Genomic DNA, 17,369 nt, shown 5'->3' with positions numbered 1-17,369 from the left:
AGCAAGATCCCTGCCTGATGCTCTGTGGTACCACAGTGCTTGGCACTGGTTGTATTCCTGTTTAAAAAAAAAACAAAAAAACAACACTTTGTAGTATCTGTAGAATGTTTTGATATGTCTTATATTAAAATCTGTTCTACTATGGGTATACATTCAGGAGTTCAGTACTAATGCATTGATTTCCAAAAATCTGAGATTTATCCTGCTTCTACCTTTTATCGATTGGGAAAATACTTCAAGTAATTGGATCTTAGTTTCTTCATTCTGTAAAATGGGAGTATCATTGTGTACCTCATGAGACTATTACAAAGATCAAATAAGATAACATGTATGAAAGTGACCAGAAGAGTGTCTAGCACAGATATTTCACCTTAAAAATATTAAAATGGCACTTGGGGATTGATCTTCTTCATTTTGGTTTAAACTCTTATTGGTGCTGCTTAAAACTCTGCATTTATTCTATCCGGCCTTCCTGAGGGTTGCTTTCAGGGATATCTCATTTGTTTTTGGCATTAATGTACAGAAATAACATCATACTCTGTTTGTTTTGCTGTCAATCTGATCTTACAGATTTAGACCCTCCTCCTGGACACATGCTCATGTTTTTGAAGGTGTTCCCGCCTCTAAGTGACTTTTTCATAATTATGATTATATATTATACTCTGATTTCCCTTCGATCCTGTACCATTGTAACTGCTAAATTCTAAACTTTCTGCAATGCCTCTAGTCCTCCCCCTTTTTTTAATCTGACCAGGGAATTTGAAACAGCTCTCTTCAAAATAGTGAGACCACATGTAATAATGAAGCTAAAATTAAAAATAGAGAGAGAATGCAGCCCAGTCCTGAGCTAGAGATATGCAAGATGTCTAATTCTTTTTTTAAAGGATATATTTATTTGAGAGAGAGAGAGTGCACGATGTGAGTGGGGGGAGGGGCAGAGGAAGAGACTGTCCAGCAGACTCCCTGCTGAGCATGGAACCCAACCTAGAGTTCCATCTCAAGACCCATGAGATCATGACCTGAACTAAATCCAAGAGTCAGACACTTAATCGACTGAGCCACCCAGGTGCTCCATGGTGTCTAATTCTTTTTTTTTTAAATATTTTATTTATTTATTCATGAGAAACACAGAGGGAGAGAGAGAGAGAGAGGCAGAGACACAGGCAGAGGGAGAAGCAGGCTCCATGCAGGGAGCCTGACGTGGGACTCGATCCTGGGTCTTCAGGATCACGCTCTGGGCTGAAGGCAGCACTAAACCGCTGAGCCACCCGGGCTGCCCTGGTGTCTAATTCTTAATCTGGTGTTAGATTCTGTTGATCTATAAAGACTTTGCTATGGATATTTTGTTGGTTGCTTTTGCTCTTGCTGCTTTTTTCTCCTGATGAGGAAAGAAGCAAAAAATAGCTCTATGACTATGGTTTCATCAGGAACTTAAAAAAAAGGTAAAAAATTAGTTTTCCTTATTCTTTCCTGTCTGGGTTCTAATTATTTTTACATTTAGCTGGGGAAAACCAGTTAGATCTAGCCCCTTCACCTCTGCCTACCTGTGGGGTGAGTAGTGAAAGAGAACACTGTCATGGAAGATTCTGGACCTAGATTCTAAAATTAGTGCTGTGTCTTTAGCAAACCCTTACATCTCTATATTTCTTAGTTTTCTTGCTTGGCAGGCAAGGTAATAGTTTCCTTACATCACTGAAATATTTTGAGAATCGGATAAAATGATGAATGTCAGAATCCTTTTGCAAAAGCAAAATGTCACTTTTAGACAAATGTAAAATGTTGCAAATAAGCCCTGTTTCCCCCCTTGCCTTTTATACAAACTCTAACATGTTCAATATAAATATCAATGTAACTTAATTTCATAAAACTTAATATAAATACAAATCTTATGGAAAATACACATACACATTATTTTTTCTCATTGCAGTCATCAGTGACACTTGCCGAATTATCATCTCGGCACAACTGTAGCCTACTGACCAGGTATGTCGTAATTCCTCGCCAATGTGCTTGCTGTGGAAATTTACTTAAAGTAATTTGATGAAAAGCTTTGCTAATTCAATTATTGAATTTCATGCCTTGTATTTAAAGCCTATAAACAAAAATTATAGAAAAGTACTTAAGTTATTGCATTATTTTAATACTGTGATTGAATAGAATTTGTATTTGAGATTGGTAGGCAGCATATTTAAGTGATGTGCTCATGAAAGTGAAATATTAAAAACAGCTTATGAAAATCTCCCATCTGGCAGTTACAATTGATCAGAAATCTACTCTTCAGCATTATTTTGAAAATAGCATGAGTTTTTAATTAAAACTGTTCATTCGATTTATTAATGTAAGTAAAACCTCCCATCTGATCAGGTTTAACTTGAGAAAGTGGTTTTCTAAAGCCCCTTTTATGGATTGAATGATACAATTTTCAATAAAGAATAGTTATAAAAGATGTCGTACATTTATTTGCTATCAATCTTTTTTGTGTTCTCCTTCAAAAGTGAACTGTGGACATAATTCTGTTTGCTTAAAAATATCTGATGAATCATGATCTTAAGTCTCCTCTTCTTTTAAATCTAAGCTAACTACAAAAGGATCCAAGATGAAACTCTTTTGTAAACTGTGTTAAGTTTAGGTATATTTTATATAAGTTAATTTAAATAAAGCTTCTAGGGGCAAGAAATAAGTTAAGTATTAAGGTTAAAATTTCTCACTTAAAAACACAATATACAAAGCATTTTTATTTAAAAATTATCAAATGCTTATTTCATAGTTGTTTCTTATGTAATGTCATCTCATTTAATCCTTGCAATAATTCTGTTCCACAGCATTCTTATCTACATTTTACTTATAATTAAATTAAAGTTCAGGAATTATGTAGCTTGTGATTAAATTTCAGAAGTATTTCAGAGCCAGCAATTGGACCTCAAACCAAAGGTACTTCATCACTCTGCACAGGTGCCCAGGGCGCTTGCTTGTCCTCCTGCTATAGGAGAGTTATAAGGACAGTTCCCTTAGCTTCTCTCCTGAAACCTCAGTACCTGAATAAATGCTGTGTTAATTCCCAGATGTAGTTCTTTACCGAAACTGAGTTATTAAAACTATGAGTTGAGAAGTTACAAAAACGGGAATTTTTTTTTTGACATGTTAACCATTCCTGGGGAAATGTCTATTTCCCTCACATTTACACTGGCTAAACATCATGCCAACGTGTTAGATCACAAAGTTGGTAATTTATCCATGTGTTTAGTTACACGGTATTATTTTTGGTGTGCTAATGTTAGTTTCTCTCATTTACAAGTGAGAATTTGAAATTCAAAAAAAAAATTTATAACAGAACCCTCTAGATCCTGGAGTGGGAATGAAGAGGGGAAGATATGCACACTTGACTCTCCTTCTGACCTGGCAATGTCTTTATTTCCGTGGTGCTGCTGTGGAAGAAGTTTCTGCAGCCCATTTAGTAGGTGAGGCAGCCTACCCATTCACCAGAAATTGGAAGTCAATGGGCTTAATTACTATATATATATATATATATATATATATATATATATATATATGGTGAACGTGATCTGCTATGAACTTTAAGTTCTAAGCCACGAACTTTATGTCTTGCTGTTATTATTGAATTCTTAGTTTCATTTCAAAAGATCTGGAGTAAGTATGCTCAGAGGATCTTTCAGGTTAAGCCTCAACCTTATAAATAAATCTATGGTCATTAGACTCTGTCTCTTCCATTGGTACTTTATATAAATATGGATATGCTCTCCTGTTAAAATTTTCCAATGTGCTTGTTTAACACACCACGCACAGTCATGTTCCTCAGCATGGGAGCAAGGGAGACAAAACTGGTTCTACCAGCATCTCAGCTTGTGTCTCTGTGAACCCATGAACTCTAGCTGGGCTGTTTTTCAGTCTATACCTGTAATTTGTATCTCTGATTGTAACTCTGACTTATGTCTTTATTATTTTACCAAAACATTGCTCAAAATTATCTTATTTCTAAGAGCTTATCAAGGGTTTGTACTGCTACTGCTGTTTCCTACCTTTTCAAAATCAAGTCCTATGAGTTTTGAAATATCTGCCCTTCAAAATAAATTCCATACTGTTTAGTTATTTATTTACCAGTACTCTGAGTTGTAACAAAAATAATTTATCAGAACTTATAAACATTCACGCAAGATGAAATGAATTTTAAATGTGTAAACAAGCCAAGGGAAAGGGAAAATAAGAATAAAATAGTAAAATCCAGCCAGGAGTGAGGTTGGTACATAAAATATTTGCCCTCAAGTTCTGTACACTTGCTAGAGGTAGATCACAAATTTGACTCTAAGCTTTCTAAAAAATGTGATTACTATCTCTAAGGTAGAAGGAAATGAGTTGCTTTGAAGAAGCATATTAACTATTCATGAAACCAAGATCATGAAACAAAATTTTGTGTATATTGTAAGAATGAAAAATTGGAAACATATTTATCATAGAGTTAGGGGTTTCATAGGTCTGTTTTGTGTATTGTCCCTAAATATCGGGAGATGCTATCTTGCTCACGCATGATTGCAATGAAAAGCATTTTTATGGGAGAAGGGTGGCTATACTCTGTGATCCAATCATGCTACTTTTTGGTGGTCCTGCTGGTGCAAGGAGAGATCTTGTAATATCTATAGATGCGTGGAGCAACATCAGGTATATAAACGGCTCCAAAGCTTTAACTTAGGCCACTGTGTAATATAACTTCAGTTCAGTTCATTCCCCTGATCCTTCCAGGAAACTGATGGCGTTGCTGCTTCCAAGTACAAGGGTTCTCATCTCTCTACTAGCTTCGTCAAGGAGATCTTATACCCAAGCATAAGAAAGGCCCAGGTAAGGAGGGCAGGGACCACTTCTTACTCATCTTCATAACCCCAAGGCCTGTCAGTGGATGCCTGCAAACAAGAGGCCGCTCGTACTTGTTGCTTTTGTATGGAAGTTATTCCTCTCCCAAGCTCTAAAATCAACTTACTATTTTAATATAGGCAAATAACTTTGCCTTTGTAAACAGGGATAATGATACTGACCTCAATGGGATATTTCCGGAACAAGGTAAATTAATACATAGGGACATACTGGCTAATAAAAAGTGCTTAATAAATATTTGCTGAAACAAGGAGTGAACTCAAAAACACTATACAATGTCAGAGAGGAGAAATTAGTGAATTATTTCAAAAGTGCCATGATAAATATTTTAGAGGCAGAACATCAGTGCTAATGTTCTGACTGACATTACTTTAGTAAATAATATAAGAATACTTTTTACCCCATTAGACTCAGTATATTTTATTTGAAATGCGGATGAAAGACAATTTGCAGAGTTTTTTTTTTCTATCATGTTACCCTTCTTTCAAAAAAATTGATAACCATTGATTTAGATTCTAGAATCAATAGACTGCATTTTCTTGATAAGCTTCCCTAAGTACTTTGTTTTCTTTGTATTGATATTTTGACTGGTATTATGCAGGAATGAGCTTCATATTTTATGACCTGACTTAGTAGATTCTGAATGAGTTTTGTCAATTAACTGACAATCAGTTGATTTAATGACAAACCCTTGGTTTCTAAATATAGTTAAATTTTCTAGCATGATCTTACTATCATATACTCATGTTGGTTAGTAAATAATTTATCCTCCATATGTGACCCTTCCATAAAATAATACTTTCCAATGGCTAAGCAACAAAGATCAGTAGGGAAAACTTGGTTGGGAATATTATACCCATTTATTGGGCATTGGTAGTGAAAATTGTCTTGTTAAAGCTTGTGAAAAGGCCTGCAATAAATAAACTTATTTAACCTTTTAAAATAATACATTTTCCTCTATTCAGTGTGCCACCATTTTCTTCAATTATTGCCTTGGAAATTCAATCTCTAATATTTATTTGTTCTTAGATTATTTTATACTATATAACTTAATGTTGAGTTGTAGATTTCCAAGCTGGCCACAGTTTGGCTTAAAATAACATTTTACTTCACGGACCAGGTTATTGGCTGGACTTTCTCTAGCGCTAAGAGACATAATCATAGATGTTCTTAAGGACAAGTTAAAACTTAACTTGGTTTAGTTTTGTATTGGTTTATCTTCAACACACTTTACACTGTGGACCTATTAGCTTGGGTTAATCGTATGACTGCGGTGGCCGGTTCGAAACTTACCAACCCTCTTTAGTATAGCTTAGTCAAACTTTCGTTCATGGCTTAATTTTTATCACTGCTGTATCCCGTGGGGGTGTGGCTTAGCAAGGTGTTATGAGTTACTTTATGAGTGTGCTGGATACCCGCTCCTTTAAATCATTGGTGGTTTTGAGGGCTTTCTCACTGGGGTGTGGAGGCTTGCATGTGTAATATTACTAAGGACTAATAGGAAGGCTAGGCCCAAACCTTTGTGTTTATGGAGTCTTATGACTCATCTAGGCATTTTCACGGCCTCGCTTTATTTATTAAGCTACATTAACAAATATATTTGTATTGGCATTAATTTATGTAATATTGAGTTTGAATTTATTATGTATTAAATGGAAGGATGGAGTCAAGGAAGGCCTATGTAAGTAAGTTTGTGATGACAGTCACTCCTCAAAAAGATATTTGTCCTCATGGTAAATGTAACCCATGAATGCTGTGGCTATAGTTGCAAGTAGGAGAATAATTCCACTATTTCATGTTTCTATGAATATGTAGGATCCGTAATATAATCCTCATCCTATGTGCATAAACAGGCAAATAAAGAATATGGAGGCTCTGTTTGCATGTATATATCAGATAATTCAGTCATAATCTACGTCTCAGCAAATATGGGTGATTGATGAAAAGGCTGTTGCTGTGTCTGATGTGTAGTGTATGGCTAGGAATAGTCCTGTTGGAATTTGTAGGATTAGGCATATGCCCAGTAGGGATCTGAAGTTTCATTATGCTGAAATATTTGATGGTGCAGGAAGATCAATGAATGAGCTGTTAACAATTTTGGCTAGTGGGTAAGTTTTTCGAATGTTGGTCATTAATATTCTTGCAGTTGAAACACAACAATGATTTTTCATGTAACTAGTCATGGTTAGATTCCATGTAGGAATAATAATAACATACATTGTTTGTATTTTAAGCATTGTCTTTGTAATAAGTTTTGTGGGTTTTGCCACAAAACCTTCTCCTATTTATGGTGGGCTTGTATTAATTATTAGTGGTTAAAGATGACATATATGTTATGAAGTTGAAAGTGATTACTTAAAAATATCCTCTCCTGTCATCAGACACCAATTATCATGTCCCCAGCTTTTGGCGTGGGAGGTGATTATTCCCAGGGCTGTTCCTGGCAACTGGAAAAGACAAAAGAGTGGAAGGAAATGAGAACCAACGTGAAGATGAATTGGACTTACAGAGCAGAACACACCTTTTGTATTTTCCCCCTGGTGGCTTTACTTTAGTGCTGTAAAAACCTAACTATATATGTAAAACTCAGGTGTGAAAATGTCCAACAGGAAACACAATTTTTTTTCCTTTTTCCATTATTTTATTTTATTTCCTATTTTCCCTTATTTCATTATGGACATGTGTGAATTTCTCTTTGGGAGACATGAATAGGAATTTATTGGAATATTTTGCTGTTGTTCTTTCTCAACATTCATTTTTTTAAAAGATTTTACTTAGTGGTGGTATTGTGCTATTGTGTTGAATTTTGGGGGATCCTTTTTGGGGTTGATAGTTTTTTTAAATATATTTGGGGAGAATGCTTGTGGTTTTTGGTTATATGGCTGCTATGGCTACTGAGCACTATCCTGAGGTTTGGGTTTCTAATAAGGCTATGTTGGCTGCAATAATTACTGGTTTATTATCTGAGTTGCTATATTTCAAAGGATGATGAGGTTGAGGTAGTGCTGAAATTTAATGGAATAGGTGATTGAGTAATTTATGATACGGGGGATTCAGAGTTTTTTAGTGAGGAGGCTATGGGAATTGCAGCATTGTATAGTTATGGAACTTGATGGTGATTATTACTGGTTGATCATTGTTGACTGGTATTATAGTGACTATAGAAGTTACTCGTGGTAATTAAGAATTAATAGGCTAAGGGCTATAGTAATTATAAAAGAGAGAAAATATAATTTAATTAGGCCTTTTTGGTTAGAAATTAAGGTTAAGGATTTTATTTGGAAATAAGAGATTGATTTGGGTAATACATTTTCTAGCCAGATTATGTCTAAGGAGTACTGATGCTGATTTTTGGCTAATAGGTTTATTTTTGGTGTGAAGTGATGTATGATGATAGGATAATAGCCTAAGAGATTGGAGAATTTGAAGAAGTTTGATGGATAATTAAACTTGAGGCCTTATATTGTGAGGTTTAGTTCTAGTGCCAGAATGAAACCTAAGAGGGTCACTTTGAGTGGGAGACTTGAAATTACTCTCTCTTCATAGTCCTCAGACATCTGCAGAGCCCAGAGAACATTATAAGATAGACTTTGGGGTAGAACAGAGTTGTGATTGTGTAACAGAGCAGAGCTTACCTGCCACACACAGTGAAATTTACTGACATACTCTCCTTACTAGAGTGCTCTCATGAACTATTGTAACTGGCCATCAGTGATGAAGACACATAAAAGTAAGGGGAAAAACCTACCTCTTCTGGTGATGGTTTTTGGCTTGAACTGTTTGATGTTCTCAGCAAGATTTATCCTTTTTGGCCAACATATTCTGCACACTGTCCCCTTTGGTATAGAGTTCTGTCTTTGACTTTATCCTTGTTCAACTTCACAAATTAAGGGAAATTATATTGATACTTAATTGCGTGTTTGTTTAGAAAATGTGGTGTGTTAGCAGCTTGTAAATGTGGAATTTGTTCTACTTATTTGTTACATACTTGTAGGCGACACGAGGAAAAGCCAACTGGAAGCAAATTATCCAAACTAACCTACAGAAATGGTGAGGATTTCTTATTTCATCTTCTTCTAAGTTAACAGGATTCATATAGACATGTGAATTAAAAACAGAACACCATAGGTATCCTTTGTTTGCATGTGTATCAGCCTCTGAAGGAATAATTAATTTCCTTTTTTGGGATACGTCTCTTGGAAGACATGTCTTGGGAGATATGTCTTTTGGGATATGAGGTGGAGATCTTTGAAATTTATTTTGTTGGTCAAGGAATGAAGAAGCAGCAGACAACGCATGGATATTCTAGTTAATGAAGTGCAGTGTCTTTAAATTCACTGGCTCCTTATCTTTTTATCATCCACTTTATTTTTTTTCCTCTTTACATTATCTCCCAAGGTAATTTTTGTTTAAAAGTGGTGAGTAAACCCAAAAGTTACAAGAAAATCTTTAAGTGTCATAAATTTTACAGGGATACAAGGGAAACCCATTTATACATCTCTCCCTTCTCTATGCCTCTGAGATAGAGTCATAGCTAGATAATAAATGATATATCTGATCGCAGTAAACATTTGAAAAATAACGTGCCACTATCTATTAGATTTTAGCCTATGCACATCTTCTGACTTAGCCTATTCACTTTTGGGAATCTATGTACACAGTAAAGATGATAATACATAAATCGCGTATACAACAGGGTTTATTTTATCTTTGTTTATAACTGTAAAAACCTGGAATTAATCTGAATATCTAAACATAGGTGAATGGCTATATAAGTTAAGATGTGATTATAATAAAGAATATTTCACACCATTAGTATAAACAAGTTAAAGTAATACTCCTGACATGATATATAAATGTAAATTGACTCTCGATATGTAAGAGGGCAGTCATAGAGAAAAGGGTATTGTGTGAACCAGTTTCTCTTAAAAGAAAAAGAACTCTCTATATTGGTATGAGCATAGACTCATGCCTCAAAAGAATGCACACTAAAATTTTAACATTTAACTCAGGGGCAGCATAGCCGGGGAAAGAGTGTGAGCTAATAACATTTTAATGCCTCTGTATTATTTAGCACGAGATAGCAAGTACACATTTCTTCTGTAATTTTGGAAATCATAAAGTATATAAAGTTTTTTGACAAAAAACTGAGGAATGAAGATAAATATACCTGACTCTATTATGTAGGAAGCTCTTTTATCATGTTTAAAATAATTTTCTTTATTTTAATAAAGTCTAATATTTTTTTTCTAAGGGTTTCTACTTTTAGCTTTTGATGCCAGATTTCTCTTAGGTATAAATTACAAAGACCCATGTCAGACCTTATTTATATTCAAGTACCTGCAAATGGAAAACGTGACAGAAGGTGGAACTAGCTACACAAAGATAGCGAAGTACATTTCTGCTGCGCAAGTCACCAGGCAGAAGTCACTCCTCTCCTCTATGATTCCACCTCCAAAGAAGCAAAGAAGGCAGGTGTCCAAGTATTATTTCACAGGGTATCACTAATGATCACCAATACGTCTAGGTCACTGCTTTTTCTGGAGACATGCAAGAAGACTACAATTTTCACAAGCCTTTAGAGTAAGGCATGGGTTAAGACTTTGAACAATGACATGTGAGCCAAAGTAGTGTGCATATTTCCAAGTGAACAAGTAATAAACTTTCTATTATTGTTGTTTATTACCAGAACATGAACTATTATACCTGAGACTAGTTACCATAGAAACCTCAGTAGTTTGTATAATACTTTGATCTTATGTATCAGAGTTGTCGGAATTTTTGTAAATAGGGAACACAAAAATTTAAAATTTTCTGTGAGGTGCAAGAAACTTTCACTTCTATAAAATTTAAACTTTTACCCAAAGGACTTTGCCCTAAGATTGATCTAGGTTCATATCTTACTTGGTAATACTGTACAAACTACTCCACTTCTCTGGGCCACAGTTTCTACCAGTAAAATGAAAGTATGTATACTTATACCATATGGTTCCATGAATTAAATGAAATAATGTGTAACCCAGTGTTTTATATGTCATGTGTGTTCAAAGACTGCTAACCACCTTCTTGGTAGATCCTTGTGAAAATATTCTAAGTGGACTTGAAGAAGTAAAGAGAGAGAGCATTAAGATAAAAAGAAGGAAGCTATTATTGGTAATAGAAACTCCCACTCCTCCAAATTTGATTAGCTATGTTCTTTGAGATCCTGGAGGAAGGTTGATCAAGAGTTTTTATCCTTTGGACTCTTAGGTGTTTGAGTTTATTTATTCCATGATGGGAGAAAATCTGAGGTTTGTCTCACCTAGCTCTAATCTATACATATTGACTGAGTCCTATTTAATTTTCTATTTTATTTTAAATTTATTTAAATATGTTATAAGCCTCTTCTAGTTTGAGCTCCTTTTCCATGATCTTCTACCTCACAGGTGTTAGCTTCCAAGGTAAACAAAGTATCATTGCCCTATCTTCCACCTTTCTACTTCAATTCCAAGACAGTGACTATTAAGGGAGACCTGAAAAAATAGTAGAGGAATTGGCACATGCACTTGCTCTGGCGTGAAGGTCCCACACAGGAAATTTTATAGGTAGAAGCAAATGCCAGAAAAGCGCTGGTAGCTATGCTTTTATAAATTGGAGTAATTTATGTACATCATTCATTCACTTGTAAGACAATGGAACAATGGGAATGGAAGAACTTCCACATCAATAAATTGAACTGCTTGTTTAAATAAATCCATGCAAGCCATTGAGAGTTGGAATGGATGTGCTCAGTAATTTAACTTCTAGTTAAATATTTGGGAAAGGTATTTTACTATGACATATTTAGATAGATTGGGGCAATTCAAATTACAAAGTTGTGATATGGTGGTTGATAGTCTACTTTGAACAATTACTCAAGGACAAAGTATTTCTATTCTCTCTTATAAGAGATTGGTCTCGGAATGGCCAACTGTGGTCATTGATATAGGACAGAGAATCTAGGAGGCACTCTGGCAAGGTCCCCCCACTCTCTTAGTCTCAAAGAGACTCAGAAAGAGATAATGTCTTTCTTCCTCTAAATGTTGTCATGTTTGTATATGATGCCTGGAATTATTGCAGGCACAATGTAACCATGAGGGTGTCATTTTGAGGACAAATTTGACAAACTGAGATCTTTTGTGACATGATTAACCTCTGATTATACTGATCCTAGAATTATATTGTGAGAAACATCTTGTTATGGAGGGTGGTAATTTTTTTTTTTTATTATTTAAGACATTTGAGTGGGATTTTTTTTGTTATTTGTCCTCTAGGACATTTAATACATAGATTAGAAAATTTAATTTGGGATAGAATTCACAATGATTCAAGAATTAAGTGAATATTTTTGTGCTTTGCGAAAGAGAGCTCATGATGAACACACATTACAATCTCTGCCCTCAGATTTTGCAGTTGAATAAGTAATTAGACAAATCTGCATTACAACACAGTGTGCAGTTACATGGTGTCTGATGTCATAGAAGGGTGCCTAAACCAGTGTTCCAAGATTGGGAAAGGTTTTCCATAGAGTAAAACTTCCAGTCCGAGATCAAAATGATGAAGGGATGTTGGCTAGGCATACGGAAGGACAGTAGTGAAGACTATTTTTAGTGATAAATGACAAGAAGTTATTGGCTGTTGTGATCCAGATGCTCAGTGGTAGTTTTAGGTGTAGCTACATCCAGAGGCTCAAGTCATATCATCATAAATAGACTAAATAGTATAGACAAATGGAGGGATGGGAGTTGCCATTTACAAAAGGTGGGTTTGGGATATGAGTTTCAGAGGCATGATCTGGAAACTCAGTTTTGAACATATTAATTTTGAGATACCAGTTATTTTTTCAGATGGGGACCTCGATGGAATATTTGAATATATAAATCTAGAGTTCAGGGAAATTTTCTAGGCTATAGAGACATATTTGTGAGTTGTTCGTATATGGATACATAGTATTTAAAGCCATGAAGCTAAGATAATATTGCTGTAGATGTGAGAATAGATAGAAAAGAGAAAAGGTCCAAGAATAAGGTTTTGATTCCAACATGTCAGGATTGGAGAGATAAGAGAAAACCGGTAAAGAATATGATAATAAGCAACTCACAGAATAAAAATCAGGAAAACCAGGTCTTGGAAGCAGGGATATGTCAATATGAGAAGCAGAGAGACTAAGAAAAAAGTGTTCCACAGGCCCTCCTTCCCCCACCAGGTTCTGTCTATGCTCCAAATTCAGCCTTCTCTCCAGTGGTAATGGATGGAACATACTCCTAGAAAAAGCCATCCTTCCCTTTTCTATGTCTTCCCATCCTTTCTGATGTGGAAAAGAATAGTTTGAGCTAAATATAGTAAAGGTTTGGATTTTTTTACCAGATAAAGTTGAGGAGAGGAATGAATAATACAGAAGAAAAATAAGTAAATACTTACTGCTTTTATTTGTGTTCTCCTTAAGCCTTCAAGCCCAAATTCTTTTTTTAAAAAAGATTTTATTTATTTATTCATGAGAGACACACACACAGAGAGGCAGAGACATAGGGAGAGGGAGAAGCAGGGGACTCAATCTCAGGACCCCGGGATCACGACCTGAGCCAAAGGCAGACAGACGCTCAACAACTGAGCCACTCAGGTGTCCCTCAAGCCCAAATTCTCAGGGGTACCTGGGGAACTAAAATCCCAGAAATATAGCAAGTTATAATTCAAACCATAACCCTCCCACCTCACCTTTTTTATCCAAAGGTATTTCTACCATCAAATAGTTTTATATCTACTCATAGGTCTTAATATTCTTGTAAAATTCCATAATCAGAACATCTGAAATAAAGGTGATTTTCTGCTTTCCTCCTTAATGTAGCTATGTAACCAAACTCAATATATAGAAAGGTGTGAGATATAATCAGTGCACAAAGGTCACTTAGTAATCAGGAGAGCTGAATCCTATACTCTGTTGGGATATTAACAAGATTTCAAATAGGAGAGCAAGTAAGCTTTGAATTCAGAGTCTAACTCTAGAACCCATACTTATCAACAAGTACTCGAGCTGCTTCTTGGACTGCTGTGAAAGTGATTTGACAACTTTAAAAGCACTCCTATAGGTACTACTGTCTTTTTTTCTTATTTCACAGATCATCCAGGATGACATCCAGGATGGCATCTGGATACTGATTATACTCTAGGTACCCGTTAAAGACTCCTTTCTAAAGAGAGTGTGTGTGTATGTGTCCGTATATATGTGTAAAATACTGGTTGCTTTGGATTGATATGCTGAGCCTATTTAGAAAATGTTTTTCTTTTCTAAACACCCATTGGCCTTATTGTCACTAGATGGCAGAAACAGATCCTACTTCTGTGAGAAAATGAGAGTTCGTTTTGCATTCAGGAAGGGCACAGAAAAGCTTCCCACAGACAATGTTTACAGGCTTTCTTTATTTTGACATTTCTTCTGAATACATTAATGTTTTTGGAAATTCCCTGTTAGGTCCCCTGCAGGGGTATGCTGCAAAGTGATCTTGGCTTACACAGAAAAAGAATGGCTTGCATTATACACTTTGCATTTCAGTTTATAATTTTAGAATCTAAAACTACTTTATTTAAGGCAGGGGGGAGAGTGTGAAGAGGGTGGAGTTAAATACTAAGACAGATCAGGATATTGTATCCCATTATGAAAGCACTGCCATTGTAAAATTTTCTTGGAGCCACTGATGCCTTTATTAGAAATAAATCTCTATAGGGTAAGGGGAATGGACAATCAGGGTGTCAAATATAAATACTTTAAAAAATTCTCCATGTGAATTTCTGTACTGGAGAGAGAATGTTTTATTCTTAATTTTTTTCCCAAATTAGTTATTGCTTCAAAGTGCCAATAGTTTATTCTAAAATTAAATAATTGGAAGGGTATTTATTTTAAAAGCCAAACTGATGATTTAGAGACTAAGAACAATGTTTTCTAGGTATCCAGTCACTAATCCTTAATTGCTTTATACATATGCCAATTATAAACTTCCTTAAAAATGCCTATATATATATTTGTTTGCTTTTCAGGCTGAAATTATAGATTAAGGATTATGCTGTGTACATATATTCCCTCCTATCTTTGAAACACTTGAAAAAAGTCTTATATTTTAGAAATTATTTTTATTCCTCTTACAAAAAATTTTTAGGTTCTTTAGGGTTATATCTGGCCCATGGAAAGGACAGTTTTAACCTTTTAATTACTTGCTTAAAATGCAACTTTACAATATATATTTCATTGTAGTCGTGGCTGTGGGAGTTCCAAAGCCATAGGAAGAAATGCTTGGTGAGTTCATTTGCATACCAATACCCAGAATGCTTTTCCAGCTCACTGCCATGTAATAGAAGTCAGCTGGTATCAGAGCCCTGGGAACAAAACGGAACCATTTTGACATGCTTCTCTGTGCACGCACTGGGTTCTTTTTCTGCATCAAGAACACAATAAAAACTCAGAATTTCATCTCTGCTATGAATTTTTTATAAATATAACTAGAATATTTTTAAACCTCTATTTCTTTACAACTTTTTTTAACCCTTCCTATGAAATGTTACTCTAATTATTACTATGATAAAATTCTAATGGATATGTGGGTCTCCAACTACTGATTACTTGGAATAGAAGTTCATTTGAGTAACTTGTGATTCTGAACACAAGTGGGAGAATTGGGAGAACATATACGTCTGTTTGTTTTTTTTTTTTTTTTAAGGTGAAATTAGAGAGAGTGGGGGGTATTTGGGAAAATCTATAGGTTTGGTGGCTGGGCGTTGAGAGGTCCAGGTTCATGCAAATTAAGAATTCAACAGATCTGTTTTAAATTTTTCTAAAATGGTTTTGATCAGAGGTAAGGGCTGGTGAGGTAGAAAGTGTGAGTTTTCTGGAGTGTGTCAAAAGGAAGTCAATTATGACTAGTTGATGGCATTGTGGGTTCTTGTCAATAGGTTGTGGTGCGGTGATAGCATTGTGGATGTGATTTTTTTAAGGGCCATTCATTAGAGTTGTATATGAAAGCTTTACAGATTAAATGATATGATATTCAGGATTTTCTTTAAAATAACATGAGAGTGGGGAAAAAGGAGTTGGGTAGAGATGAGATAAGATTGCTACATGTTGATGATTTTTGAATCTGGGCAATGGATACATGAAGATTCATTATACTTGTTCTGTCCACTCTTGAAGGTGCTAAAATGTCCTACAATAAAAGTTTTGGAGGGGAGAAATGAAGAAATGAGTGTTAAGAGACATGAGCATTTGAGTTTAGTCTGCATTTTCTTCCCAAAATATATTGTGATTTATGTCCTTAGTTACTTTATCACATACATCTATGTGAAAGGGAGTTATTTCCTCAATTAATAAATAAGAAAAGGGAAGCCATGCATATTTTTCTTGAGTTATGTCCTCCTTCCACCTGCTTCACAGCTTAGTCTGTCTCTCTTGGATCTGTAATCATGTTCTCTCTTCTAGACCCTATTCTGTAATATTAAAAGAGTCTCTCTCATTTTATAAAAATTGTTTTGGATCTTATAACCTTTTCTTATCACTCTTCTTTTGTAAGATTCTTTAAAGGATCATCTTAAATTTTCTCTATTCCTTTCTTACCCTATCATTCCTTAAAATAATAGTGAAAAAATATATTATGGATTCAAACAAGCAAATGACAAGAAAATAAATACCCATGTGTCAATTAGCTGTGAATAAATAGAATATTACCAGTAACTCGAAATTTCTAATGTGTCTCTCCTTTATCTCTTTTTGTGCTATTTTGTATAAAATGCAGTAAGGTGAGCACTTACTGAAATTTTTGCTTGTCTTCTTTATATTTTTCTTTATTAAGTTGCCACTATGTATGTATTTTTAAACACTATTGCTCAGTTTTGCCTGCTTGATAACATTTCACATTTTGAATCATACAGTAGTATTCTTCTGTGTCATGTTTTTTTCAGTCAACTATGTTTTAGGGATTTGTCTATGTTGACAAGAGTAATTAGAGTTTATTTATCTTTACAAATGTATAGTAGTCCATTATATACTTATAGCATGATATAAGTATATATATATATATATATATATATATATATATATATATTTCATTGTTGGCAGACATTTATCCAGGTTTTGTGCTTTTAGAAAATAGTACTGTGCATATGCATATTCTAGTGTATATGCAAATAGGGTAATGCATACAAATTCCTCTAGGGCAGTTTTGGGTCCGAACATGGGTATCTTTGACTTTTCTAGGTAAAGGCAAATTATTTCCAACGTGTGAACCATAATAAGCTGCATTTAAGATTTCTCATGGTTTCACACTATTGTATATTGTGTGTTCATCAAGTGTTATCAATACTTGATGTCAAAATGTTTTTGTTAATGTGGTGTGCTGATATATGAAGAAGTAACTATGGAATGTCTTTGATTATTAGGAAAGTTTAGTATCTATTCCTATGTTTTGTTGGATAATCAAGTTTCC

At 34.8% G+C, this 17,369-nt stretch overlaps 1 long non-coding RNA gene across 12 annotated transcripts in view; it reads left to right on the top strand.

Moving 5' to 3' along the window:
* The window catches only part of LOC140613213 (uncharacterized), a 541,366-nt gene that overhangs the window by 421,734 nt on the left and 102,263 nt on the right, over positions 1-17,369 (top strand). For all 12 annotated transcript variants that reach the window (XR_012014428.1, XR_012014406.1, XR_012014395.1 and 9 more), the window contains 2 exons: positions 1,928-1,983; positions 4,756-4,851. This is a non-coding gene — a long non-coding RNA (uncharacterized lncRNA). The remainder of the gene's footprint in view (positions 1-1,927; positions 1,984-4,755; positions 4,852-17,369) is intronic.

Source organism: Canis lupus, chromosome 2 (genome assembly GCF_048164855.1).
Source record: "Canis lupus baileyi chromosome 2, mCanLup2.hap1, whole genome shotgun sequence".
Taxonomy (NCBI): Eukaryota; Metazoa; Chordata; class Mammalia; order Carnivora; family Canidae; genus Canis; species Canis lupus.
This window is presented reverse-complemented; position numbering and strand designations above follow the sequence as displayed.